Here is a 23,098-nt window from a genome sequence, read left to right on the forward strand (position 1 = left end):
ATTCTTACCATCAGGAATTGAAATAAATGTATGGATTTTTGTGGTGGGATGAAGGAAGGGATCAGGATTTATAAATTGAACATTATGTACCCCCTTGAACGAATGATCTTGTTTCCAGGCACTGTGTTGGAGTTCAAGATTTCACTGACTAACCGGATCTGGGGGTGTCCTGCACATAGATGGCCTCTTAGAGGCTGGACAGCATACCAGAAGACTATTTTTCATTCACATGTTACTCTCATTCTCCCTTTACTATTGTATTTTAGTCCTTCAGTTCTTTCTCTTTTCTTACCTGCTCAGTCTCTACTTCAGTCTTCCAGGTGAAGGACTTCAGCCAGAAGTTGATAGTTGCCTAGTCTGCCGTTGGCACTTAAGAATATTTATGGACTCAAGTATGGGTTACCCCTATGGCCACTGTCTCCTTTTCAAGTTTCAGTTTCTGTTTATTTCCCAGTATTCCGTCTAACATTGAAAGAGTTAATCTCTTCCAGTAGTCCTATTGAGGACCACTCATGAGTTTGTATTCCCTCTGCATGTATGAGACTTGGTGCTTCAAATTTTAAGAAAGGGTCTCCCTTGTTCCTGATTTTGAGTTCCCTTATAAATTCCTTTTTGATTAGCTTACAGTTGAGAGATACTGCTTTAATCATTTCTCCCTTCCTCTTTTCCAGGTTTCATCCACGTAAGAATTTGCTTCAAAGCTGGGCAATGACTTTTTTTTTTTTTTTGGTGCTCTTCTCTAGTTATTTTTTTCTACCTGCAATTATTGATTTGCTTTATTTTCTCCTTTCATTTTTCCTTTAGTTTATACTTATTTTCCATTCAACTTAATTTTGTTATGTATTAAAGTTCTGGATTTTATTTCGGTGCGTTGGAGTGAGTTGTTAAAAATACGTATTCAATCTGTTATATTGGCTTGGAAGCCTATTTAGTATATTTTTGATGTTTCTATAACAGTTCTTCCTTTCTACCATAATCAAAGGAAAAAGAGTAGACCTTAACATCCTCCTATAAACTAAGAAGGCAAAACAGTCTGCCTTTCTGATACTTTACACCAATGGTTTCTGTGGAAATTTGGAGGGGAGAAGAGCTCCTACCAAATCCCTCTGAGATAGCACACAACTTCAGAGAACCATGGGGATACTGCCACAGCTGTTAAACAGTTTGAATGGCAGCTGAGAAAGAATTTTCTATGACTTCAAGCTATAGCATAGAAAAATCGGCCCCAGGATTGAGTGGTCTGAGAGTAGATTGGGTGGAACACCATGCTACCCAGCTTGGTCTCTCCTTGGTGCTTCCTGTCTGAGCTCCATTTCCAAGATGCACAGCATGTGGCAACTGCCTTGTGCTACAGGCAAAATAACATTCTCTAAGACAGAAAACATGTCAGAGTGGTTTAGGTTTATCAGAACAAACACTCACATTGAAGAACTGATTTAGAAAGTGATACCTACTTAATGCAGACAATTTTGGTGGATATTTCTTCTTTAATAAAAACAAAAGGCAAACTCGGAAGAGAAGCCCATAATTGCAAATCTATTGCGTCAATTAAAACTGGCAACACTGGCTGACTCATGAAGTGATCGCTTTATGCTGGCAGTGGATCTGAAGTCGTCGTATGCATTTCAAACATTTGTCATGCTCTTTGGTTATTATCCTGTCAATGTACTCAGCACATTATAAACAAATAGGTGACAGGAAAGCAATTAGAAATTTAGTATATATTATTCTGTACTGTGCTTTGTTTTCATTTTTCTTTTATTTGTTTATGTGGTAAAGTAAGTGCATAGCCTCTCAAAAATGCTGATCTACTCCATAAGTGCTGTGAGTAGCCGATTTTTCTTTGAGGTAGTACAACTGTTATTGGTGTTTTTATTTTAGTACGTATTTTTCAATCACTTGTGCACTGATGGATATGTCTCTGGGTGAACACCCACACTCCCTTAATCATTGGCAGGGCAAATAGAGATGGGAAACTTAACATCAGGGTCTTAAAGAAAAGAGTATTCTTTAATGGGAAAGCAGACAAAGAGAATAATTTTTTTTTTTTTTTTGAAGTGTCAAAGCTCTCTGTCCCCATTTTCTTATTCCTTATCCCTGGCTTCAAGGAAGGATAATGTCAGGACTACAAATTTCTTTCACAGTGGATTTTAAAAGTCCATTTGCTGGTCTCCTGATTATAGGCACCGGAGTTAAGTTTGGGTTGGGGGTTACTGCATATGTTGACTGGTCTTCAGGCAGCATTTAACTAAGTAAGGTGTTTGCTGAAACAGCCCATTGCACACACTGGAAGTTGACCTCTCATGGTTCTGTTTCTTCCTGACTCTCCTTTTGTGTCACAGTGGGTGATTCCTTTGTTCCAATTCCCCCCAAGGCCGATGAATCAAAACCCAAGGATAACTTCTCAGTATATAATTTTTCCTCAAGAAACTTTTAGAAAAGTTGGGCTTAACTATGGTATTTTGCTTAGAAGGATAGATATGTTTTAACACCAAAGCCCAAAACAAGGCTATTAATGATTAATTCAATGTACTTAGACAATGTGCTCTAAATGAATAGAGACAAGATAACCAGCAATGGGGCTCCAGGTAAATATTTATTTGGGGAGTTTTATGTTATGTGGTCATATTGAAGAGATATAGTGGAGTCATCATTTGAGACATTAACCAGAATTTTCTCCTTTCACCTTAGACCTGTCAACCACCCAAACTCAGACCATCATTAATTTTAGGGCGAAGTTATCAGATCAGTGTTGGAGAAAAACAGCAAAATCTTTTCTTTCTAAAATGAAGAGCCTGGGCATTAGGTGCAAGGCCCAAATTAAAGGTATTTTCTTTGAGTATAGTTGACACACAATATTACATTAGTTTCAGGTGTACAACTTAGTGATTTGACAAGTTTATACGTTATGCTGTGTTCACCACAGATGTAACTACCATCTGTCCTCCTTTCATCGTTATTACAGCATCATTGACTATATTCTTTATGCTGTGCCTTTTATTCCCATGACTTACTCATTCCCTAACTGGATCTCCCACTCTCCTTTGCCCATTTTGCTTATCGCCCCACCTCTCTCCTCTGGCAACCCTCAGTTTGTTTTGTGTATTTATGGTCTGTTTCTGTTTCTATTTATTCATTTTTTTAAATTAATTAATAAATAATAAATTAAAAGGCCCGAAGCTTTTATCGATAGCCAGAGAACGGGCCACTTTCTGAACTCTCCCCCCTCCCCCTGCCACACACATAAGAACTGCGATGCTGTGTTATTGGGAGTAATGGGAGAGTAAACCAAGTGAGCGGGATGTGATCGTTTTGCTGCCTCACTCCTCACAGACCACACTGCAGGCAAGGTTTCTTCTAGTAGGTAACCCACTGTAAATGTGGGGTCTGAGAGAACAGATCCCCATTCTCTCTCTCGAGGAAACTCATGACCTCCAAGGTAAGATCCCTGGGACACGAATGTGTGACCAGTTAGCAGTGGCGAAGTGAGTTGTTTAAATGTGAGAAGGACAGAGGTTGCCTGTGCAGCTGCTGTAATTCTGATGTGAGATGGGAGACCGTTCAGGGGGGTGTACGGTTTCCTGGGATGTGGGCTAGCCAAGAAAGCAAGCCATACGTGGATACGTGTAGCCAGAGACCATCTCAGATGCTACAGCCCTCAAGTTTGCTTCAGCAAATCTCAGGAGTTACTCCCATTTGCATTACGTGTTTTTTTTTTAAACATCTTTCAGGCAACTACTGTACCCTGCCTTTTGTAATAGTTCAGTTTCAGCACCTGAAATAAATATGTAGGGATCATAGTAGGGGCTCAATAAATATATTGAATTTAGTGGCTTTGTTTTCTAATTGAATCCCTTTCTTACAGAGCTTATGAATAGTCATGAGGACAGCCTCCATGTTTCCCATATTGCTCTATCTGGCCAAGACTTTTGCACATAGGACGCACTGTGAAGACAAAGAGACTGGGTCAGGGATGGAGGGGGAGGAAAAGAGAGAAAAAGGGAGAGCAAGAAGCTTGTGAATCACAGAAACTTATTTACGATTTTGATAAAACAGATAACTGCTTTCGAATAGTGTTGGAGATTATGAGCCCTGGCTGTGCTGTCCGGCTGTCTGGGAGTGAGAGTTACATAATTGCTGTTTACTCGTGTCCTGGTTTACTCCTACGTCAAAACGGTGCTAGTAATAGTATGTGCTTCATGTGATTGTTTTGAGAATCAAATGACTTACTGTTTGCTACAGAAGGTAGCATGGTATCTAACATACGATAGCACTGAAGAAATATTTATTAAATAAACAAATTAGTGGAGGCGCCTGGGGGGCTCTGTCGGTTAAGCGGCTGCCTTCGGCTCCGGTGGTGATCCCAGGGTCCTGGGATCGAGCCCCGCATCGGGCTCCCTGCTCGGCGGGAAGCCTTCTTCTCCCTCTCCCGCTCCCCCTGCTTGTGCTCCCTCTTTGGCTGCGTATCTTTCTGTCAAATAAATAAAATCTTAAAAAAAAATAAATAAATTAGTGGCAATTTATGTAATCAGCTTTAATTTGAAGGACACAGGAATCTGGGTGGATACTTATAAGTTAAAGTTCATAGAAAATAATCATCATAAAAAAGAAAGTAATCATAATATTTCCTATTTTGGTGGCTAACTCAGAGAAATGGGGGAGTTCTGATGTGAGCAAAATTTTCATTTCCTCTCTGTTTTAGAGCAACCTCATGGAAGAGATGAAAGGGAATTCAATTTGTTTCAATGCTTTGAAAATAAAGCAATTTTTTTTTAGTTCTTAATACGCAGTACTTGAGACAGAAAACGCCCAGGTTTTTAAACTATAATTTTCTCTTGCCTTCTCTCTCCCTCTTTCCCTTTCCTTTTCTTTCCTGCTATGACATGTGTGATTACTAGATGCCTAGTCCTCTGAAAGATAATGGCCACACAGTGACACGTGAGGTACATTTAAAATCTAATGGCGAGATAGAAATGTACTGTACTATATAGTGTGTTTGATGAATGATGTTCTGGGAGAAGAATACAGAAACCCCACAGAAGGGGTACCAAGCTCAGACGATGGAGTTTCTGAGTGATTTCCTAGGAGCTGTAACATTGAAAGTGAGACCTACAGAAAAAATAGAGGTTAGTCAGGAAAACAGAGGTTTTTACTTAAGATTGTTCTGCTAGAAAAACACATGTGAAGCCTGAGAGGCAAGAGGAAGCCAAATATAATAAGTACAGTTTGGGGTGGCTGGTGCCCTGAGTATGATAAAAAAAGAGCTATCCAGGCTAACTTCACATGAGCCAGTCCATAATCCTGAAGGGTTTAAATGTCATCCCAAGGAAAGGCTATCATTTGATAGGCTCATACATTGGGATAGCAAGAGTATTACGGATATTCTCAGCAAGGATAACAACTGTGTGGGGCCAAATGAGTTTAGAGGACCACTGGGGTTCCAAAATGTGATTCTCAGCAGTCCCTGCTCCTGGAGGAGTTCCTTGTGTAGATAGTTTGTCAATCACTGGCATATAGTTATGTAGAGGCTGAACAGATCTTTAAGGAATTTCAAAACAACCATTTATGTGTAGAAAATGAAGGAAAATCTGCTAGTCTGAACAAAGAGATGAAAGTTATAAAACACTACCTGTAATAATTCTTTTTATTATTTAACTCTTTAAACATTGGACTGTGCCCTACTTACAACTTCTTAGTTAAGAAGTCTTTGACAAAGTCTATTCATGTCTTTCAGAGTTGAGAGGAATATCTCAACAAATCAAGTTGGAATTGAGCTGTCATTTACTTGGTATATAAATGTGCTATTGGATGGATATCTTTTGGGGGTGAATTTTAATATTGCATTTCATAAAGAGGGTTTTCTGACTAATGAATTGCCTATTAAAAAAAGTAAATATATCATAAGAAAATCACTATGCTCTATGCCCTCCATTTCATATTGATTAAAAATGCCATTACAGTTAACAAAATGCAAATTTTATTAATATCTTAGCATGATAAAGAGCTCTTAAAAAGCATATTTTGCAAACTCTTCTCAGAAAAGTAGCACCTTCTTATTGTTTATAATTATTAGTTTCCTATCTGCTAAACTACTTTAATTACCACAAAAAAGACCAGTTCCTCATGCATTCAGATACCATCATGTCTTGGAAAGCACAGTTAGAGAATGGGGCTGATTAATAATTTAAATAATGGAAATGATACCATTTCACAGGATGATCTTACGTGGCTCTTTTCCATTACTATTTTATTTTTCTGATTACTTCATGTCCTTATGGTCTTATTATCATCTAAACAAGCACCACCTTTGTGTCTTTTACAAGTTGTTTTGACTGTCCCCATATCATGAGGCAAAACTGGAATAAACGCTGTACTGCAGCTTGAGTAAAAATTTTTTTTGGTCCATTTAGCTTCAATTCCCTTATAATTATTGTTAACGCCTTACAGATTTCATCCATAGCAAGTCTAACTATAACTTGCCAGTTATAGTTTTTAATATTGTATTTTGTTATTTGTTTTACTGGGAATTTTTAAGGGAGGTTACGGGCTACTAACCAGGAGCCATTTGGATCCCATGCCCTGTTTTTACATTTATTGCAAAAATATATCACATGTTTCTAAAGTATTGTTTTCGTTTCTAAATCTTTAAACAAAATGTGTTCCTCTTCTGTATTTTCAACACATTATCTCCCTATTTTTTCAGAATTTTTTCATGGGCCCCATGCTGTTTTTTCTCTCTTCAGTTATCTTTTAATGAGAGGAGGTCAAGCCAGGCCTTCTGCTTCCCCAGGAGTAGTGCCGCTGTGTTTTCCTCCTGCCCCTTACTTTTCACCTGCATCCTTTTGAGTTTTTTCTCAGATGTTATGCTGATGCGCACTGATGTGCACAGAGTGAATCTACAAGGCTGAGGAGTCTTTCTGTTCTTGCTGTCTGCTTCTCTGATTATGCTGAGGTGAATGTGTCTCTGGAAAATTTGATGCAAGCTGTGCTGGTTCTGGCATCAGAAGGTGTGCAAAAACTCCTCAAGTTCACAGCATCCAATGCCCTTCCATTCTCTAGCCCTTCCTAATTATTTAGCTCACCTTTCAGTATGAACATGCATTTTTCTGTCTGATGTGGCTGCTTAATCTGTAGCACTGCTGAGAAGTAAAATCCTGGAGTTGTCATAGACGAAAAGGTAACTAATTAGAAAGAGGATCTTGAAACAGCTCTTATCACCCGCACAAAGCAGCTCCTCTGTGCAGTAAATCTGACATGAACCTAAGTGAAAGTGTACCTCTGAGGAGGGTAGAAATCACTGGCAATGTTCATCATGTCCGGGACTGATGATTGCCTCATAACCCATTCACATACACTGGATTCCAAAGGAAGACATGGCTAGTTCAAGGGATTTTGAACTTTTACATGTGTTTCTTTATTTTCGTCACATTTTCAATCAGAAAATAGGGATGGGGTAAGGGGCAAGTCAGGCAGATTAAATGTCACTGTCCTTACCTGAAAATAGCCTGAAATAACTTTTACTAAATTTTCATGTTGTTAAGTCACTGTAAAAATATAAAATAAATTTGACCCTTTCAGATTCAATTACTGGTGATCTCAGCCACCCTTATCTTACGGTTATGGTATTTACTAGGAACTAACTCCTAATTTTATATATATATATATATATATATAAATTTATATTTATATATATATTTATATATATATAAAATTTGGTGTAAACGTATACACACACACACACACACACACACACACGAACTAACTCCTAATATATATACATACATCCACACACACCCAAGACTTCTTATTTGAGGTTTTGCAGTTGGAGGCTGTCTCTGTGATACCCATGTGATGGTTAAGATCTCTATGTCCTCTGTGCAGATTCTCCTGCCAGTACTTAGAGTGGCTGAATGATTCTTTCTCCCAGTGTTAGCACAGTCATCTTAAGCAACTTACTTAAACTTTATGTGCTCCAGGGCTTGTTTGTTTATTTGATTGTTTACTTGTTTTTTCCCATCTGTGCTATGGGAATGAGGATAGTACTTCCTGATACAAGCTTGCCTCAGGGATTAAATACATTAACTTTTAGGACAGGTGTCATAGAATAAACTTTCAAAAAAATTAGTTTATATTAGTTATTATACTGTGCAAATATCTAAACTATGTATTAGATTATTTTCCCTATAAATATATGAAACACATATTTTATTATAATTTTTATTGGGTAAACATATTTGTTAGATGATTTGATCATCTGTTTATGCCATTAGGTATGAGTTAACCATGTGGATCTATTTGAAATATCAGTGTGATGGATCTAATTAAATTCTTTATGACTACTCTCATTGTGCATTTGGCATACACTTTAATATTAAATGATTCTTTATTTCAGTTGTAAGCTAAGATTTAATACACTTGCATTATAGAAACTATGTTAAATATAGAAAAATATGTATAAGAAATTGCGTATCAGTACTCATCCAAGTTAAAAATCCTTATGTACTATTGTCTTTCAGTATCCCAAAAACTGTGAATAAAGAAATTTACTTTGTTCAGATTCACAAAAATAGTAAGTGATGAAACCAGGATTCAGATACATGTATATTGTATTTAAAGCTAATACCATTTATCTAATGCCATGGGGTCTTTCCTTTGATTTAAAAATACAGGTTGCCCTTCAGTGCTAGACAGTACTTGAAAATATTTACCATGAATAAATATCACAGTTTTCTCCTGGTTGTTACCTACTTCAGAATGACATAGAATGATAAATATACTTCTGGGTTGTTAATTTTAAGGTGAGTTACAAAGTGTAAATATACACTATACCCAGCTACTTTAAAAGCATGTCACATTTCCTATTTAATTCATGGTGGTTAGGGTGCGTGCATGCGCATGCGTGTGTGTGTGTGTGGTGTATCTGGGTAGGAAGGAGGCACACATGCAGATGTGAATGATCAGTTTACATAATGCAACTCATGAGGATTGTCTGAGGATCACTCTTCCTGGTCTGGACATCCAGGGAAAGACATGGTGGTGTTCTTTGGCACAAAGCACATCACTGACCTATAGCAGCATGGGCAGGGTCAGGAAACGCAGGAAGTGGATAGGGAGCTCTAACTGAGTAGTGGATCAAGGACTGTTACTGCCAGTTGAACATCTCAGCACAAAATAAAGTATAGAGGTAAAAATTCTGTCATATATCCAGGAAACATCTTTTACTTTTTTTGCATGCATAATAATTCATTCTGTGTTATGAACTTGCTTCTATCTTATAGCGGTGTTTAAGTGATCACCTATGGGTCAGTCCTTTAAAAGAATTTCTCCCATGTAGCCCTTTGCTAATGTCAGTGGCACAGGCTTCTGAAAGACAAGCAAAGAACTTTAAGGTTCCTTTTTTATAGTACCAGTATGTTAGAAAATGAGAATTAGAGGTGTCTGGAACATGTGGAAGTCAAACAGTGGAGAGAGGGAGCATGTCTAATGATAACGACCACTTGATCTCTAATAAGAATAACCATTTATTGGCCTTGTACTAGTTGCTTTCACTGTTGTATGTGCTGTCTATACATTATCTTTAACATTTTATTCTCAAAAAAAATCTCATAAGTAGATATTATTTCCCCTCTTCTTTTTTCTCATAGGCAAACCAGGCAAGTGAAGTTTGATTTAGCTACAATGAAAACAAGGTCCACCATGATACCGTCAGGGATAGCATAGCAGCTCTGTGATGCCTTAAGAACAAGTGTAAATGTTTGACTCAGACCTCAAGACACTGCTCGCCTGCTCTGACTTTGGTTCTTCTGTGAATTTAAATCGAGTTTAGGGCACCTGAGTGGCTCAGTTGGTTAAGCGACTACCTTCGGTTCAGGTGATGATTCTGGAGTCCCAGGATCAAGTGCCACATGGGGCTCCCTGCTCAGCGGAGAGTCTGCTTCTCCCTCTGACCCTCCCCCGTCTCATGCGCGTGCTCTCTCTCTCTCTCTCTCATATTCTCTCTCTCTCAAAATAAATAAATAAAATCTTTAAAAAAAAGTCAAGTTTAGATTTTAAAATACCAGTGAAAATGTATACAATTTTCTTTTTTTTTTCCAAAGATTTTATTTATTTGACAGAGAGATAGAGAGCACAAGTAGGCAGAGCGAGAGGGAGAAGCAGGCTCCCCGCTGAGCAGGGAGCCCGACACAGGGCTCGATCCCAGGACCCTGGGATCATGACCTGAGCCCAAGGCAGACGCTTAACCGATTGAGCCACCCAGGCGCCCCATATACAATTTTCAGTTGCATGCATGATCGGTGTTATCTCTGTGCTCAAAACAATTTGTGCAAATACTAATTACTACCAAATACCCAAAATTTATGGAGAATATATTATATGCCAGATAGAGTAGTAAAAGCTTCACAGTCTTTATTTCATTTAATGCTCATGATGACATTATGAAATTGAGTTTGTGTAAATTAAGAAATTTGCTTAAAGTCATAGATACAAGAAGTTTCACTATTTGTGCTTAACTTTTCACATGATTAGTTAGCACTACTGAAATTATGTATGCCAAAATAATTATGATGGTTCCAGTGAACAAAAACTATACATTGTGAAATACAGTCATAAAGTACCATTTGCTTTGAACATAAGACATTCAGTTTTATCTGATTTGGATACATATTTATATTTGTGTTTCTCATTGTTCCAGTACGAGTCTGTTATTTTATTCTCTGACCTCTCTTTTTATGGCCATTCCTTTATGGATCTGTTCACCTGGATTTAGTCATTGTCTCTGTTTCTCTTAGTGTCACAGGCTTGGAAAGCTCATCTGTGATTATATGTTAAACTGTCATATGTAGAAGACTCCCTACTTCTATCCCTCCTTTTTACATCTTGTTTTGGTGTGTCTTTGACTTTTATTTATAGTATGCTGCCATATAGGTCTGAAAAATAACATGATATAGTGTGAAATTATAACTCCCTGCCAAGGAACTCTGGTGTTCAACCCTTCATTCATACTATTTGCACCACCTTATTCTTCCTCAGCTTTTAGACTTCAGTGCCCAGAATTATTTTCCTCTCTCTTTCTCTAGCTCCTTTTGGTTTAAAATCTAATAATTAACCTTGTATAGTCAGTTTATTCTCTAAATGCTTGACTCACTACAAAAGGTTTCTGTCTAGATTGCCTTTCTTGATTCCCTTCCTACCAAGAATGAGAGCTTTTTCTAATTAGTTTGTATATCTGTGGGTTCACGTATTTCTGAGGTGGGTTTTTGCATCTCTTACATACCTATTTTATATGTCAATAATTATAAGAACAGAATAACCTTGTTCACATAAAATAGGTGGGTGATAATAGAATAATTGTGGTATAATAATGTCACTCAATACTTTGAACTCCTTCTGAGCAATATCCCCCAAATTATCATAGGTAAAAAATATTTTTAGTGTTTTGACACCAGATAATTTGAGTAGTTTTCCATTCATTTTGGTGAACAAACAGATTTAGAAACACTTAAGTAGTTGAAGAGTTTTATTACAAATGCATTAGAGTCTGTTACTTTCTCTATTTCTAGAAAGTATAACCAAGAATTTTTACCAGGCCTTCATAAAATACTAATTTTACTTACTATTCTTTCATTTAGAGGCACCTTCTTTTACACAGAAAGGGTTGGAAAACACTTGTATTTTGCATTCACATCTTATGTTTTCATCAAAACTTCAGATTTGCCCATCCGATTTATGAAAAATACCTTCCACATAATCTGATTTGAAATACCACTCTCAAGGTACCTGGGTGGCTAGGTTGGTTAAGCATCCAACTCTTGATTTCAGCTCAGGTCATGATCTCAGAGTCATGAGATGGAGCCCCACATTGGATTCTGCACTGGACATGAAGTCTGCTTAAGATTCTCTCTCCCTCTCCTTCTGCCCCTTCCTCACTCTCTCTCTTTCTCTCTCTTAAAAAAAAAATGAAATGCCACTCTATATTGTCAAACCAGTGAGGCAGATCATCCGATAAAACTTATTCACTGTTAGGACAAACATCTTTGCATATATTTTTATTCAAAAAACTTTTATTTTTATTTTCTTTAAGATTTTATCTATTTATTTGACAGAGAGAGAGAGAGACCACAAGAGAGGGAGAAGCAGGCTTCCCGCTGAGCAGGGATCCGGACGCAGGGCTCGATCCCAGGACCCTGGGATCATGACCTGAGCTGAAGGCAGACGCTTAACAACTGAGCCACCGAGGTGCCCCTATTCAAAAAGCTTTTAAATACATGTCCTTATGATACTTATCTCATATCTGAATTCAGAATCTAGGTAGATAATAGGCAGGAAAACAGTATTTTCAACAACTTTACTGAGGTATGTTTTACATATACAGAAGATTCATCCATTTTAAATGTACAACTCAGTGACTTTTAGTAACTTCACTAAGTAGTGCAACCATTACTATAAATCCATTTTATAACATTTTCACCCCCCATGATGCCCCATGCCCATTTATAGTTCCTACTCTAACTAGTTCATCCACAATTAGGTTGTTTCCAGTTTTGGGCTATTATGGCTGGTGCTGCTGTGAACCTTACATGTAACCTAATTTGTATGCAAATCTTTGTGTGGGCATGTGTTTTTATTTATCTTGGATACTTACCTGGGAGTGGAATTGCTAGGATTGTATGGCAGTTTTATGTTTAACTTTTTGAGAACTGCCAGACTGTTTTCCAGTGGGACTGTACCATTTTACATAACTACCAACAGTTTATGAGTAGTTCCATTACTCCATATGCTTGCCAACATTTGATATTGTCTGCCTTGTTTACTGTAGCCATTTTTGTAGATACGGAATGCTATCCCATTTTGGTTTTAATTTGTATTTCCCTGATGACTAATGACGTTGAGCATCTTTTCATGTGTTAGCTATTAATATCTCTTCTTTTGTAAACATTCACATCTTTTGCCCATTTTTATTGGGTTATCTTTTTTTATTATTGAATTGTAGGAGTTCTTTGTAAAATCTTGGTATGTCTTTTGTTAGATATGTGCTTTGCAAATATTTTCTCCCTGTATTCATGTTGGGCCCCATACTCATTTATCTTTCTTTGTAAGTTATAAAGCCTACTATAATATAGGTTGCCTAATTGAAGACCTTTTAAAAAACAGAACTTCTGTCTGTATATCTTGAATAATTATCAAAGCTGTGGAATATCTTACAGTGCAAATATAAAAATTTGTGCATTGGGCTCCTGTTATACTTACCTATTATATTTTAACCTAAACATATATGAGTTGATATATGCAGTTGCAAACCTAGGAGTATTCCATAGGGAAGTGCCCCAAATGCAGAGCCCCAACACTTCTTATTTGAATGTGAATAGACTTGTTTGCTTCTTAATTTGTTAGCATGAGGTATGCAGTTATTTCTTAGGAAACAAAATTTGGAAAGGTGCTTTCTTGTTACATGTTGTTTAACAGGAATATTATATAGTTTAATGTTCCACCAGTGTTTGCTACATTGTTCTCTTTTTAGGGTACTCCTAAGCAAGCCCTATGCAGGAATTAGAAAAAGGCTCAAACTTCTATTAAGCATTTAGTGTGACTGTAACTGCCTGCCCATTTATTTTTCGAAAAGTGTATGCTTATAATGTGGTAATCTTCCTTCTAGTACAAAGCACATAGTTGTGTGTGTGAGCATGTGTGTGCACACGCATGCATTCTATTTGGAATTTTTATAGTGCTCAATATGCATACATTTTAATTTTAATTTTTGTTAAGGTAACATAAAAAATAAAACACCAAATGTGACTTATTCTAAAAGTAGATTTAATGTGTTAAATATAACCTAATTAAAATTATCTTTAGCACTGAATATCACATACAGATAATATGGTATTGAATAAGGTGCCAAAAAATAAACTTAAGCTAGTATAATGTTACCTTTAATTTAACATTTTTCCTTTCTATTAAAAAAAGTACATGCATACTATTAATGTGAAATACCATAATATACTGTAATATAGCCTTTTAGAACACCAAGAATTTTCTTACCAAACTAAAAGCTAGCTATGCTATAAACAGTGTATTATAACTGTAATTCCCAAACAAGAATCTTTTTATGAAAATAAAGAATTAGTTCTCACCTTTATATATGGTGACAAAGACTCCTTCCTTGTCCAAACTTCTCTCTAGTGAGCCCTCTTCTCAGCTCGGCCTCAAACTTGGCCTGTAAGAACTGTTAACACATAGCAGAAGTGATTGCATTCACCCTGTCCCACACATCACTAAGAGCCCGGAACAAACATTAGCATTGTTTCCATCAGCTCAAGGTCCTGTTCCTAGGACAACACCAGACCCTTTAAAATGCCTGCCTGAGAAAGCTCAATGCAGCTGAAAGAATTTACTGTTCATTTCAGTCACACCTGACTAAAAGCCCTTAACCTCCCTCTTCTTAGAAGCATTGATTTAGAAAACTTGCAGATGTGAATCCTTTGCTGTCCCCTTCAGATGTATCTTCTACAACCCAAGCCTGTCTTTACTAGGAGCCATCCCTTTGAAAGGTATGTATCAAGAGAGATAAGACCCCCTTTTCTCAGTCTCAGTCTGGGAGGGTAGGGGGTCTAACTTCTTTAACCCATGTGTTATTTAGAAGTGTGTTGTTTCATCTCTGTGATTTTTTCCATTTTTTTTCTGCTATTAATATTTAGTTTAATTCCATTGTGATCTGAGAATAGGCATTGCATGATTTATATTCTTTTAAATTTATTAAGTTGTTTTTATGGCCCAGAATGTGCTCTATTTTGGTGAGTGTTCCATGTGAGCTTAAGAAGAGTATGTGTTCTGTTGTTGGATAAAGTAGTCTATAGATGTCAATAATATCCAGTTGATTGATGGTGTTGTTGAGTTCAATTATGTTCTTACAGATTTTCTGCCTGCTGGATCTGCCCATTTCTGATAGAGGGGTGTTAAAATCTCCAGCTATGACAGTGGATTCATCTATTTCTCTTCGCAATTCTATTAGTTTTTGCCTCACATATTTCACCTCACATAGCTCTATTGTTAGGTATGTGCACATTAAGGATTGTTAGGCATTCATGGAGACTTGACTCCTTTATTACTATGTTCTTTTTCACCCCTGATAACTTGCTTTGAAATCTGCCCTCTCTGATTAATATAGCTACTCTAGCTTTCTTTTGATTAGTGTTACCATGGTATATTTTTCTCTATTCATTTACTTTTTTTTAAAGATTTTATTTATTCATTTGAGACACAGAGATACAGAGAGAGAGAGATACAGAGAGAGAGCATGAGCAGGGAGAGAGGCAGAGGGAGAGGGAGAAGCAGGCTCCCCGCTGAGCCAGGAGCCCGATGTGGGGCTCAATCCCAGGACCCTGGGATCATGACCCGAGCTGAAGGCGGACACTAAACCATCTGAGCCACCCAAGTGCCCCTCTATTCATTTACTTTTAATCTGTATGTATCTATAAATTTATAGTGGTTTTCTTATAGACAACATATATTTGTGTCTTTTTTTTTTAAACATTTATTTGTCCTAGAGAGAGAGTGTGATGGGCGGGGGGGGGGGGGGCAGAGGGAGAGAGAGTCTTAAGCAGACTCTGCACTGAGCATGTAGCCTGACATGGGGCTTGATTTCACAACCCTGAGATTACCACCTGAGCCAAAACCAAGAGTCAGGCACTTAACCAACTGCACCACCCAAATGCCCCTGTGTCTTGTTTTTGATCCACTCTGACAATCCTGTTTTTTAATTGGTGCATTTGGACCATCTATACTCAGAGTGCTTATTGGTATAATTGGATTAATATGTACCATATTTGTTACTGTTTTCTATTTATTCCCCTTGTTTATTCTTTTTATTTTTGTCTTCCAGTATTTCTGTTTTTTGTGGTTTTAATTGAGCATTTTTTAATTGAGATACAATTGACATACGTTATTGGTTTCAGGTTTATAACATATTTTGATATTTGTGTATATTGCAAAATGATCGCCACGATAAGTCTGCTGTTCTCCACTGATGTATCTCCATTTTCCTGACAGCTCATTTCTTTTTTTTATTTTAATATATTTATTTCACTCAATATACCCAAAAATTATCATTTCAGCATATAATCCACCTAAAAATATCGATGATATTGTCCCTTTTTTGGGGGGAATACCAATTCTTTTAAACCTGGTGTGTATGTTATGCTTAGATCACCTTCCATTTGGACATGCCACATATTTCAAGCACTCAGCTGCCCAGTGGCTATCTACTGGACAGTCAGTTCTAAGGACTTTGACAGCTCATTTCTCAGTAAACATCCTCAACAATAAAGCACAGGTGGTTGTCCTTTTATACAGTCTTTGAGTTCTTAGTTATTTTGGATCTGATATCATGTCCACCCATACATTATTTGAGTTAATATTGCAGATAAAATTAAATAAATGTCAAATCCTCAAGCATCCCTCAGGACATAAAGAAAGACCATAGAAATAGTAGTTAAACCTTTCTTTCCACTTTACTTACGTTTATTGCTATTTGGTTTATATTCTATCTCCCTTGACGTTTCCAAAATACTAGTGTATGACATGATGACGTTAGTAGTATATGGCAGTCTTACAAGCTTTCCTGACATAGAAAACTTTGAATTTAAAACATGCATTGAAATCTTCAGCTGAATTTGAGTTTAATGTTATAGTGGTTAGATGATGATTATCTTAAATATAGATTCTAATTTTAGTTTTCTCATTTGTTTAGCTTTTCTAGTATGAGAACTATGCTGTTTATTATATTCCTTTCACTTTTTTTTCTGGGTGTCATAAGGCTCATAGTTATATTTGGAACTCTGTGAAAAACATAGGGTAGCCCTTTTGGTAGCCAGATTTTCCTATCGTCTTGATTTTCTATTGCAGTTAAAATCATATTTTAATGTCTTTCATTTTAAGCTACTTCAGATTATTTGGTAATTATCCAATATATAAATGTATAATAAAAAATAAAGATAAGATTTGTGGATTTGATTTTTTCTTTTTTTAATTTAAATTCAATTAGTCAACATTAGTTTTTCTTTAAATTTTTTATTGTTATGTTAATCACCATATATTACATAATTTGTTTTGGTGTAGTGTTCCATGATTCATTGTTTGTTCATAACACCCAGTGCTCTATGCAGAATGTGCCCTCTTTAATACCCATCACCAGGCCAACCCATCCCCCTACCCTCCTCCCCTCTAGAAACCTCAGTTTGTTTTTCAGAGTCCATCATCTCTCCTGGTTCGTCTCCCCCTCTGACTTACTCCCCTTCATTCTTCCTCTCCTGCTATCTTCTTCTTTCTCTTTTTTCTTAAAATATGTTGCGTTATTTGTTTCAGATCTGTGATTCAACAGTCTTACACAATTCACAGCGCTCACCGTAGCACATATCTTCCCCAATGTCTATCACCCAGCCACCCCCTCCCTCCCACCCCCGACCACTCCAGCAACCCTCAGTTTGTTCCTGAGATTAAGAATTCCTCATATCAGTGAGGTCATATGATACATGTCTTTCTCTGATTGACTTATTTCACACATCATTAGTTTTTGATGTAGTGTTCAATGATTCATTAGTTGCATATAACACTTAGTGCTCATCATATCAAGTGCCCTGATTAATGCCCATCACCCAGTTACCCATCACCCCACCCACCTCCCCCCCAGCAAGCTTCAGTTTGTTTTCCAGAGTCAAGAGTCTCTCATGGTTTGTTTACCTCTCTGATTTCTTCCCATTCAGTTTTCACTCCCTTCCCCTATGATCCTCTACGCTATTTCTTATATTCCACATATGAGTGAAACAATATGATAATTGTCTTTCTCTGATTGACTTATTTCACTTAGCATAATACCATCCAGTTCCATCCATGTCAATGTAAATTATAGCTATCCATCCTTTCTGATGGCTGAGTAATATTCATTGTATGTATGAACCACATCTTCTTTATCCATTCATCTGTTAAAGGACATCTTGGTTTCTTTCACAGTTTGGCTATTGTGGACATTGCTGCTATGAACACTGGGGTGCAGGTGCCCCTTCTTTTCACTACATCTGTATTTTTGGGGTAAATACCCATTAGTGCAATTGCTGGGTCATAGGGTAGCTCTATTTTTAACTTCTTGAGGAACCTCCATACTGTTTTCCAGAGTGACTGTACCAGCTTGCATTCCCACCAACAGTGTAAGAAGGTTCCCCTTTCTCTACATCCTGGCCAACATTTGTTGCTTCCTATCTTGTTAATTTTAGCCATTCTAACTGGTATAAGGTGGTATCTCATTGTGGTTTTGATTTGTATTTCCCTAATGACAAGTGATGTGGAGCATTTTTTTCATGTGTTTGTTGGCGATTTGTATGTCTTCTTTGGAGAAGTGTCTGTTTATGTCTTCTGCCCATTTCTTTTCTTTTTTTTTTAAAGATTTTATTTATTTATTTGTCAGAGAGACAGATAGAGAGCAAGCACAAGTAGGGGGAGCAGAAGGCAGAGGGAGAAGCAGGCTTCCCGCTGAGCAAGGAGCCCAATGCGGGACTCGATCCCAGGACCCTGGGATCATGACCTGAGCTGAAGGCAGACACTTAACTGACTGAGCCACCCAGGCATCCCTCTTCTGCCCATTTCTTAACTGGATTATTTGTTTATTGGGTGTTGAGTTTGATAAATTCTTTATAAATCTTAGATACCAGCCCTTCATCTGATATGTCATTTGCAAATATCTTCTCCCATTCCATAGGTTGCTTTTTAGTTTTGTTGACTGTTTCTTTTGCTGTGCAGAAGCTTTTTATCTTGATGAAGTCCCAATAGTATATTTTTGCTTTTGTTTCCCTTGCCTTTGAGATGTGTCTTGCAAGAAGTTGTTGCAGCTGAGGTCAAAGAGGTTACTGCTTGTGTTCTCCTCTAAGATTTTGAAGGATTCCTGTCTCACATTGAGGTCTTTCATCCATTTTGAGTTTATCTTTGTATATGGTGTAAGAGAATGTGGTCCAATTTCATTCTTCTGCATGTGGCTTTCCAATTTTCCCAGCACCATTTATTGAAGAGACGGTCTTTTTTCCTTTGGATATTCTTTACTGCTTTGTCGACGATTGGTTGACCACAGAGTTGAGGGTCCATTTCTGGGTTCTCTGCTCGGTTCCATTGATCTATGGGTCTGTTTTTGTGCCAGTACCATGCTGTATTGATGATCACAGCTTTGTAATATAGCTTGAAGTCAGGCATTGTGATGCGCCCCCAGCTTGGGTTTTCTTTTTCAACATTCCCTCAGTATTTCAGGGTCTTTTCTGGTTCCATATAAATTTTAAGATTGTTTGTTCAAGCTTTGTGAAAAATGTCTATGGTATTTTGATAGGGATTGCATTGAATGTATAGATTGCTCTGGGCAGGATAGACATTTTAACAATATTTATTCTTACCATCCATGAGCATGGAATATTTTTCCATCTCTTGGTGTCTTCCTCAATTTCTTTCGTAAGTGTTCTGGAGTTTTTAGAGTACAGATCATTTTCCTCTTTCGTTAGGTTTATTCTTAGGTATCTTATGGTTTTGGGTACAATTGTAAATGGGATTGATTCCTTAATATCTCTTTCTTCAGTCACATTTTTAGTATATAGAAATGCAGCTGATTTCTGTGCATTGATTTTGTATCCTGCCATGTTGCTGAATTACTATGAATTCTAGCAATTTTGGGGTGGAGTCTTTTGGGTTTTCCACATAAAGTATCATGTCTGTGAAGAGTGAGAATTTGACTTTGCCAATTTGATGTCTGATTGTTGAGGCTAGGACTTCTAGTACTGTGTTGAATACTAGTGGTGAGAGTGGGCATCCTTGTTGTGTTCCTGACCTTAAGGGAAAAGCTCTCAGTTTTTCCCCATTGAGGATGAAATTGCATGTGGGCTTTTCATAGATGGCTTTTATGATATTGAGTACCCTCTATCCCTATACTTTGAAGAGTTTTAATCAAGAAAGGATGCTGTATTTTGTCAGATGCTTTTTCTGCATCAGTTGAGAGGATCATATGGTTTGTGGGTTTTTTTTTATCATATGGTTCTTGTTTTTTATTAATGTGATCTATCATGTTGGTTGATTTGGCATGTTGAACCACCCTTGCATCCCAAGAAAAAATTTCCACCTGGTCGTGGTGAATAATCCTTTTAATGTACTGTTGGATCCTATTGGCTAGTATCTTGGTGAGTATTTTGGCATCCATGTTCATCAGGGATATTGGTCTGTAATTTTACTTTTTGATGGGGCCTTTGTCTGGTTTTGGGATCAAGGTAATGCTGGCCTCAGGATGAGTTTGGAAGTTTTCCTTCCATTTCAATTTTTTGAAACACCTTCAGTAGAATGGGTATTATTTCTTCTTTAAATGTTTGGTAGAATTCCCCTGGGAAGCCATCTGGTCCTGGACTCTTTTTTTTGGGAGGTTTTTGATTACTGCTTCAATTTCCTTGCTGGTTATTGGTCTGTTCAGATTTTCTATTTCTTCCTGTTTTGGTTTTGGTAGTTTATAAGTTTCCAGGAATATATCCATTTCTTCCAGATTGCCTAATTTGTTGGCATATAGTTGCTCATAATATGTTCTTAAAATTGTCTGTATTTCCTTTCATTCATGATTTTATTAATTTGGGTGCTTTCTCTTTTCTTCTGGATACGTCTGGCCAGAGGTTTATCGATCTTAATTCTTTCAAAGAACCAGCTTCTAGTTTCGTTGATCTGCTCTACTCCTCTTCTGGTTTCTATTTCATTGATTTCTGCTCTAATCTTTATTATTTCTTTCCTCTTGCTTGGTTTAGGCTTTATTTGCTGTTCTTTCTCCAGGTCCTTTAGGTGTAAGTTTAACGTGTGTACTTGGGATTTTTCTAATTTTTTGAGAGAGGCTTGTATTGCAATGTACTTCCCTCTTAGGACTGCCTTTGCTCTATCCCAAAGGTTTTGAACTGATGTGTTTTCATTCTCATTAGTTTCCATGAATTTTTTAAATTCTTCTTTAATTTCCTGGTTGACACATTCATTCTTTAGCAGGATGCTCTTTAACCTCCAGGTGTTTGAGTTCCTTCCAAATTTCCTCTTGTGATTGAATTCAGGTTTCAAAGCATTGTGGTCTAAAAATATGCAGGGAATAATCTTAATCTTTTGGTATCAGTTGAGACCTGATTTGTGGCCCAGTATGTGCTCTGTTCTGGAGAGAGTTCCATGTGCACTCAAGAAGATGAGTATTCTGTTGTTTTAGGATAGAATATTCTGTGTTTATCTGTGAAGTCCATCTGGTCCAGTGTGTCATTCAAAGCCCTTGTTTCTTTGTTGATCTTCTGTTTAGATGATCCATCCCTTGCTGTGAGTGGGGTGTTGAAGTCCCCTACTATTAATATATTATTTTCAATGTGTTTCTTTACTTTGGTTATTAATTGGTTTATATAATTGGCTGCTCCCATGTTGGGAGCATAAATATTTACAATTGTTAGATCTTCTTGTTGGATAGACCCTTTAAGTATGATATAGTGTCCCTCTTCATCTCTTACTACAGTCTTTGGTTTAAAATCTAGTTTGTCTAATAGGATTGCTACCCCAGTTTTCTTCTGAGAGCAGCTCGAGACAGGAGGTTCCTCACCTATAGAGGGAGGAACATCAGACTAACATCAGACTAACCTCAGACCTATCCACAGAACCCTGGCAGGCCAGAAAGGGCTGGCATGATATATTCAGGGTACTAAATGAGAAAAACATGCATCCTAGAATTCTTTATCCAGCAAGGCTGTCATTCAGAATGGAGAGTTGAAGAGCTTCCAGCACAGACAGAAACTGAAAGAATATGTGACCACTAAGCCAGCCCTGCAAGAAATATTAAGGGGGATCCTGTAAGTGAAGAGAGACCCCAAGAGTCATATAGACCAGAAAGAAACAGAGACATGCTATAGAAAGAGGAACTTTATAGGCAATACAGTGGCACTAAATTCATATCAATAGTTACTCTGACTGTAAATGGTCTAAGTGCTCCAATCAAAAGACACAGGGTATGAGATTGAATGGAAAGCAAGACCCATCCATATGCTGTCTAGAAGTGACTCATTTTAGACCTAAAGACACCTCCGGACGGAAACTGAGGAGGTGGAGAACCATCTACCACAAATGGACCTCAAAAGAAATTTGGATTTGATTTTTGTTGAAAATACAATTTGTTGTTAAGCAAGCTTCTACTTGACTGTTTTTAAGACTTACTACCAATAAAAATCTTTGGATTTGTATATGTGTTTTAAATATATATGTAGGTATAAGTATTTAAAACAACACTGAATAGTATGTGAATAGCTGAAAAGAATCAGTCCTTTTTACAAAACATTAATAGTTAAAATGGTCTTAAGAAATACTGGCAACCCATTAAGGGCAGGTCATTTTAGATTATTTTAAATGAAAGATAAAATAGTTGATAGTTTTTTTTCTCCAAAAACTATATTCTGTTTTACAGTCAGGTAAGATAAATATTTAATTTGCTGTAGGGTAATAATGAATTTTTAAAATTCAAATGGTAATCATAATGGAGAGATTGCTGAATCGATTGTGAGATGTAAAGTAAAATGAACACTAAATTGCTTTAAGGTAACAAAAAGAAGCTGTGGCATATCCAGAACTCTATTTCAAGAGATTTGGATGATGAATTTTGAGAAAATTTTGGTTTCTTTGAACTATTTTTTTGGGTAGTAGGAAATTGTAGAGTAGACCTATGTTAAATAGCGTAGAGAACCTGGCCTGATACTGAATTTACTTTGGGGTTCAGAAGGCACACAATTTGTAGATAATCAGATATGACTGTAATTGGCAGTCTTTATAACTTAATTCATTATACACTTGAAATATATAAGAGCTAAAACAAAAATTCGTTGGTTCTTTTCCTGAGAAACTTTAGGGAAATGAGTTTATTTTGAGTAAATATGACTAAAAATATTCTAAAGCAAAAGAGAAAACAAGGTGAACACTTGCCATTTATAATGTTGGAACTTTATTTCCCATCCACTAATATGCACTCATTAAAATAAATAAATACAAGCTTGTAGGAAATGTCCTCAATCAGTTTCATTTATAATAATCTAGG

Source organism: Zalophus californianus, chromosome 7 (assembly GCF_009762305.2).
Source record: "Zalophus californianus isolate mZalCal1 chromosome 7, mZalCal1.pri.v2, whole genome shotgun sequence".
Lineage (NCBI taxonomy): Eukaryota > Metazoa > Chordata > Mammalia > Carnivora > Otariidae > Zalophus > Zalophus californianus.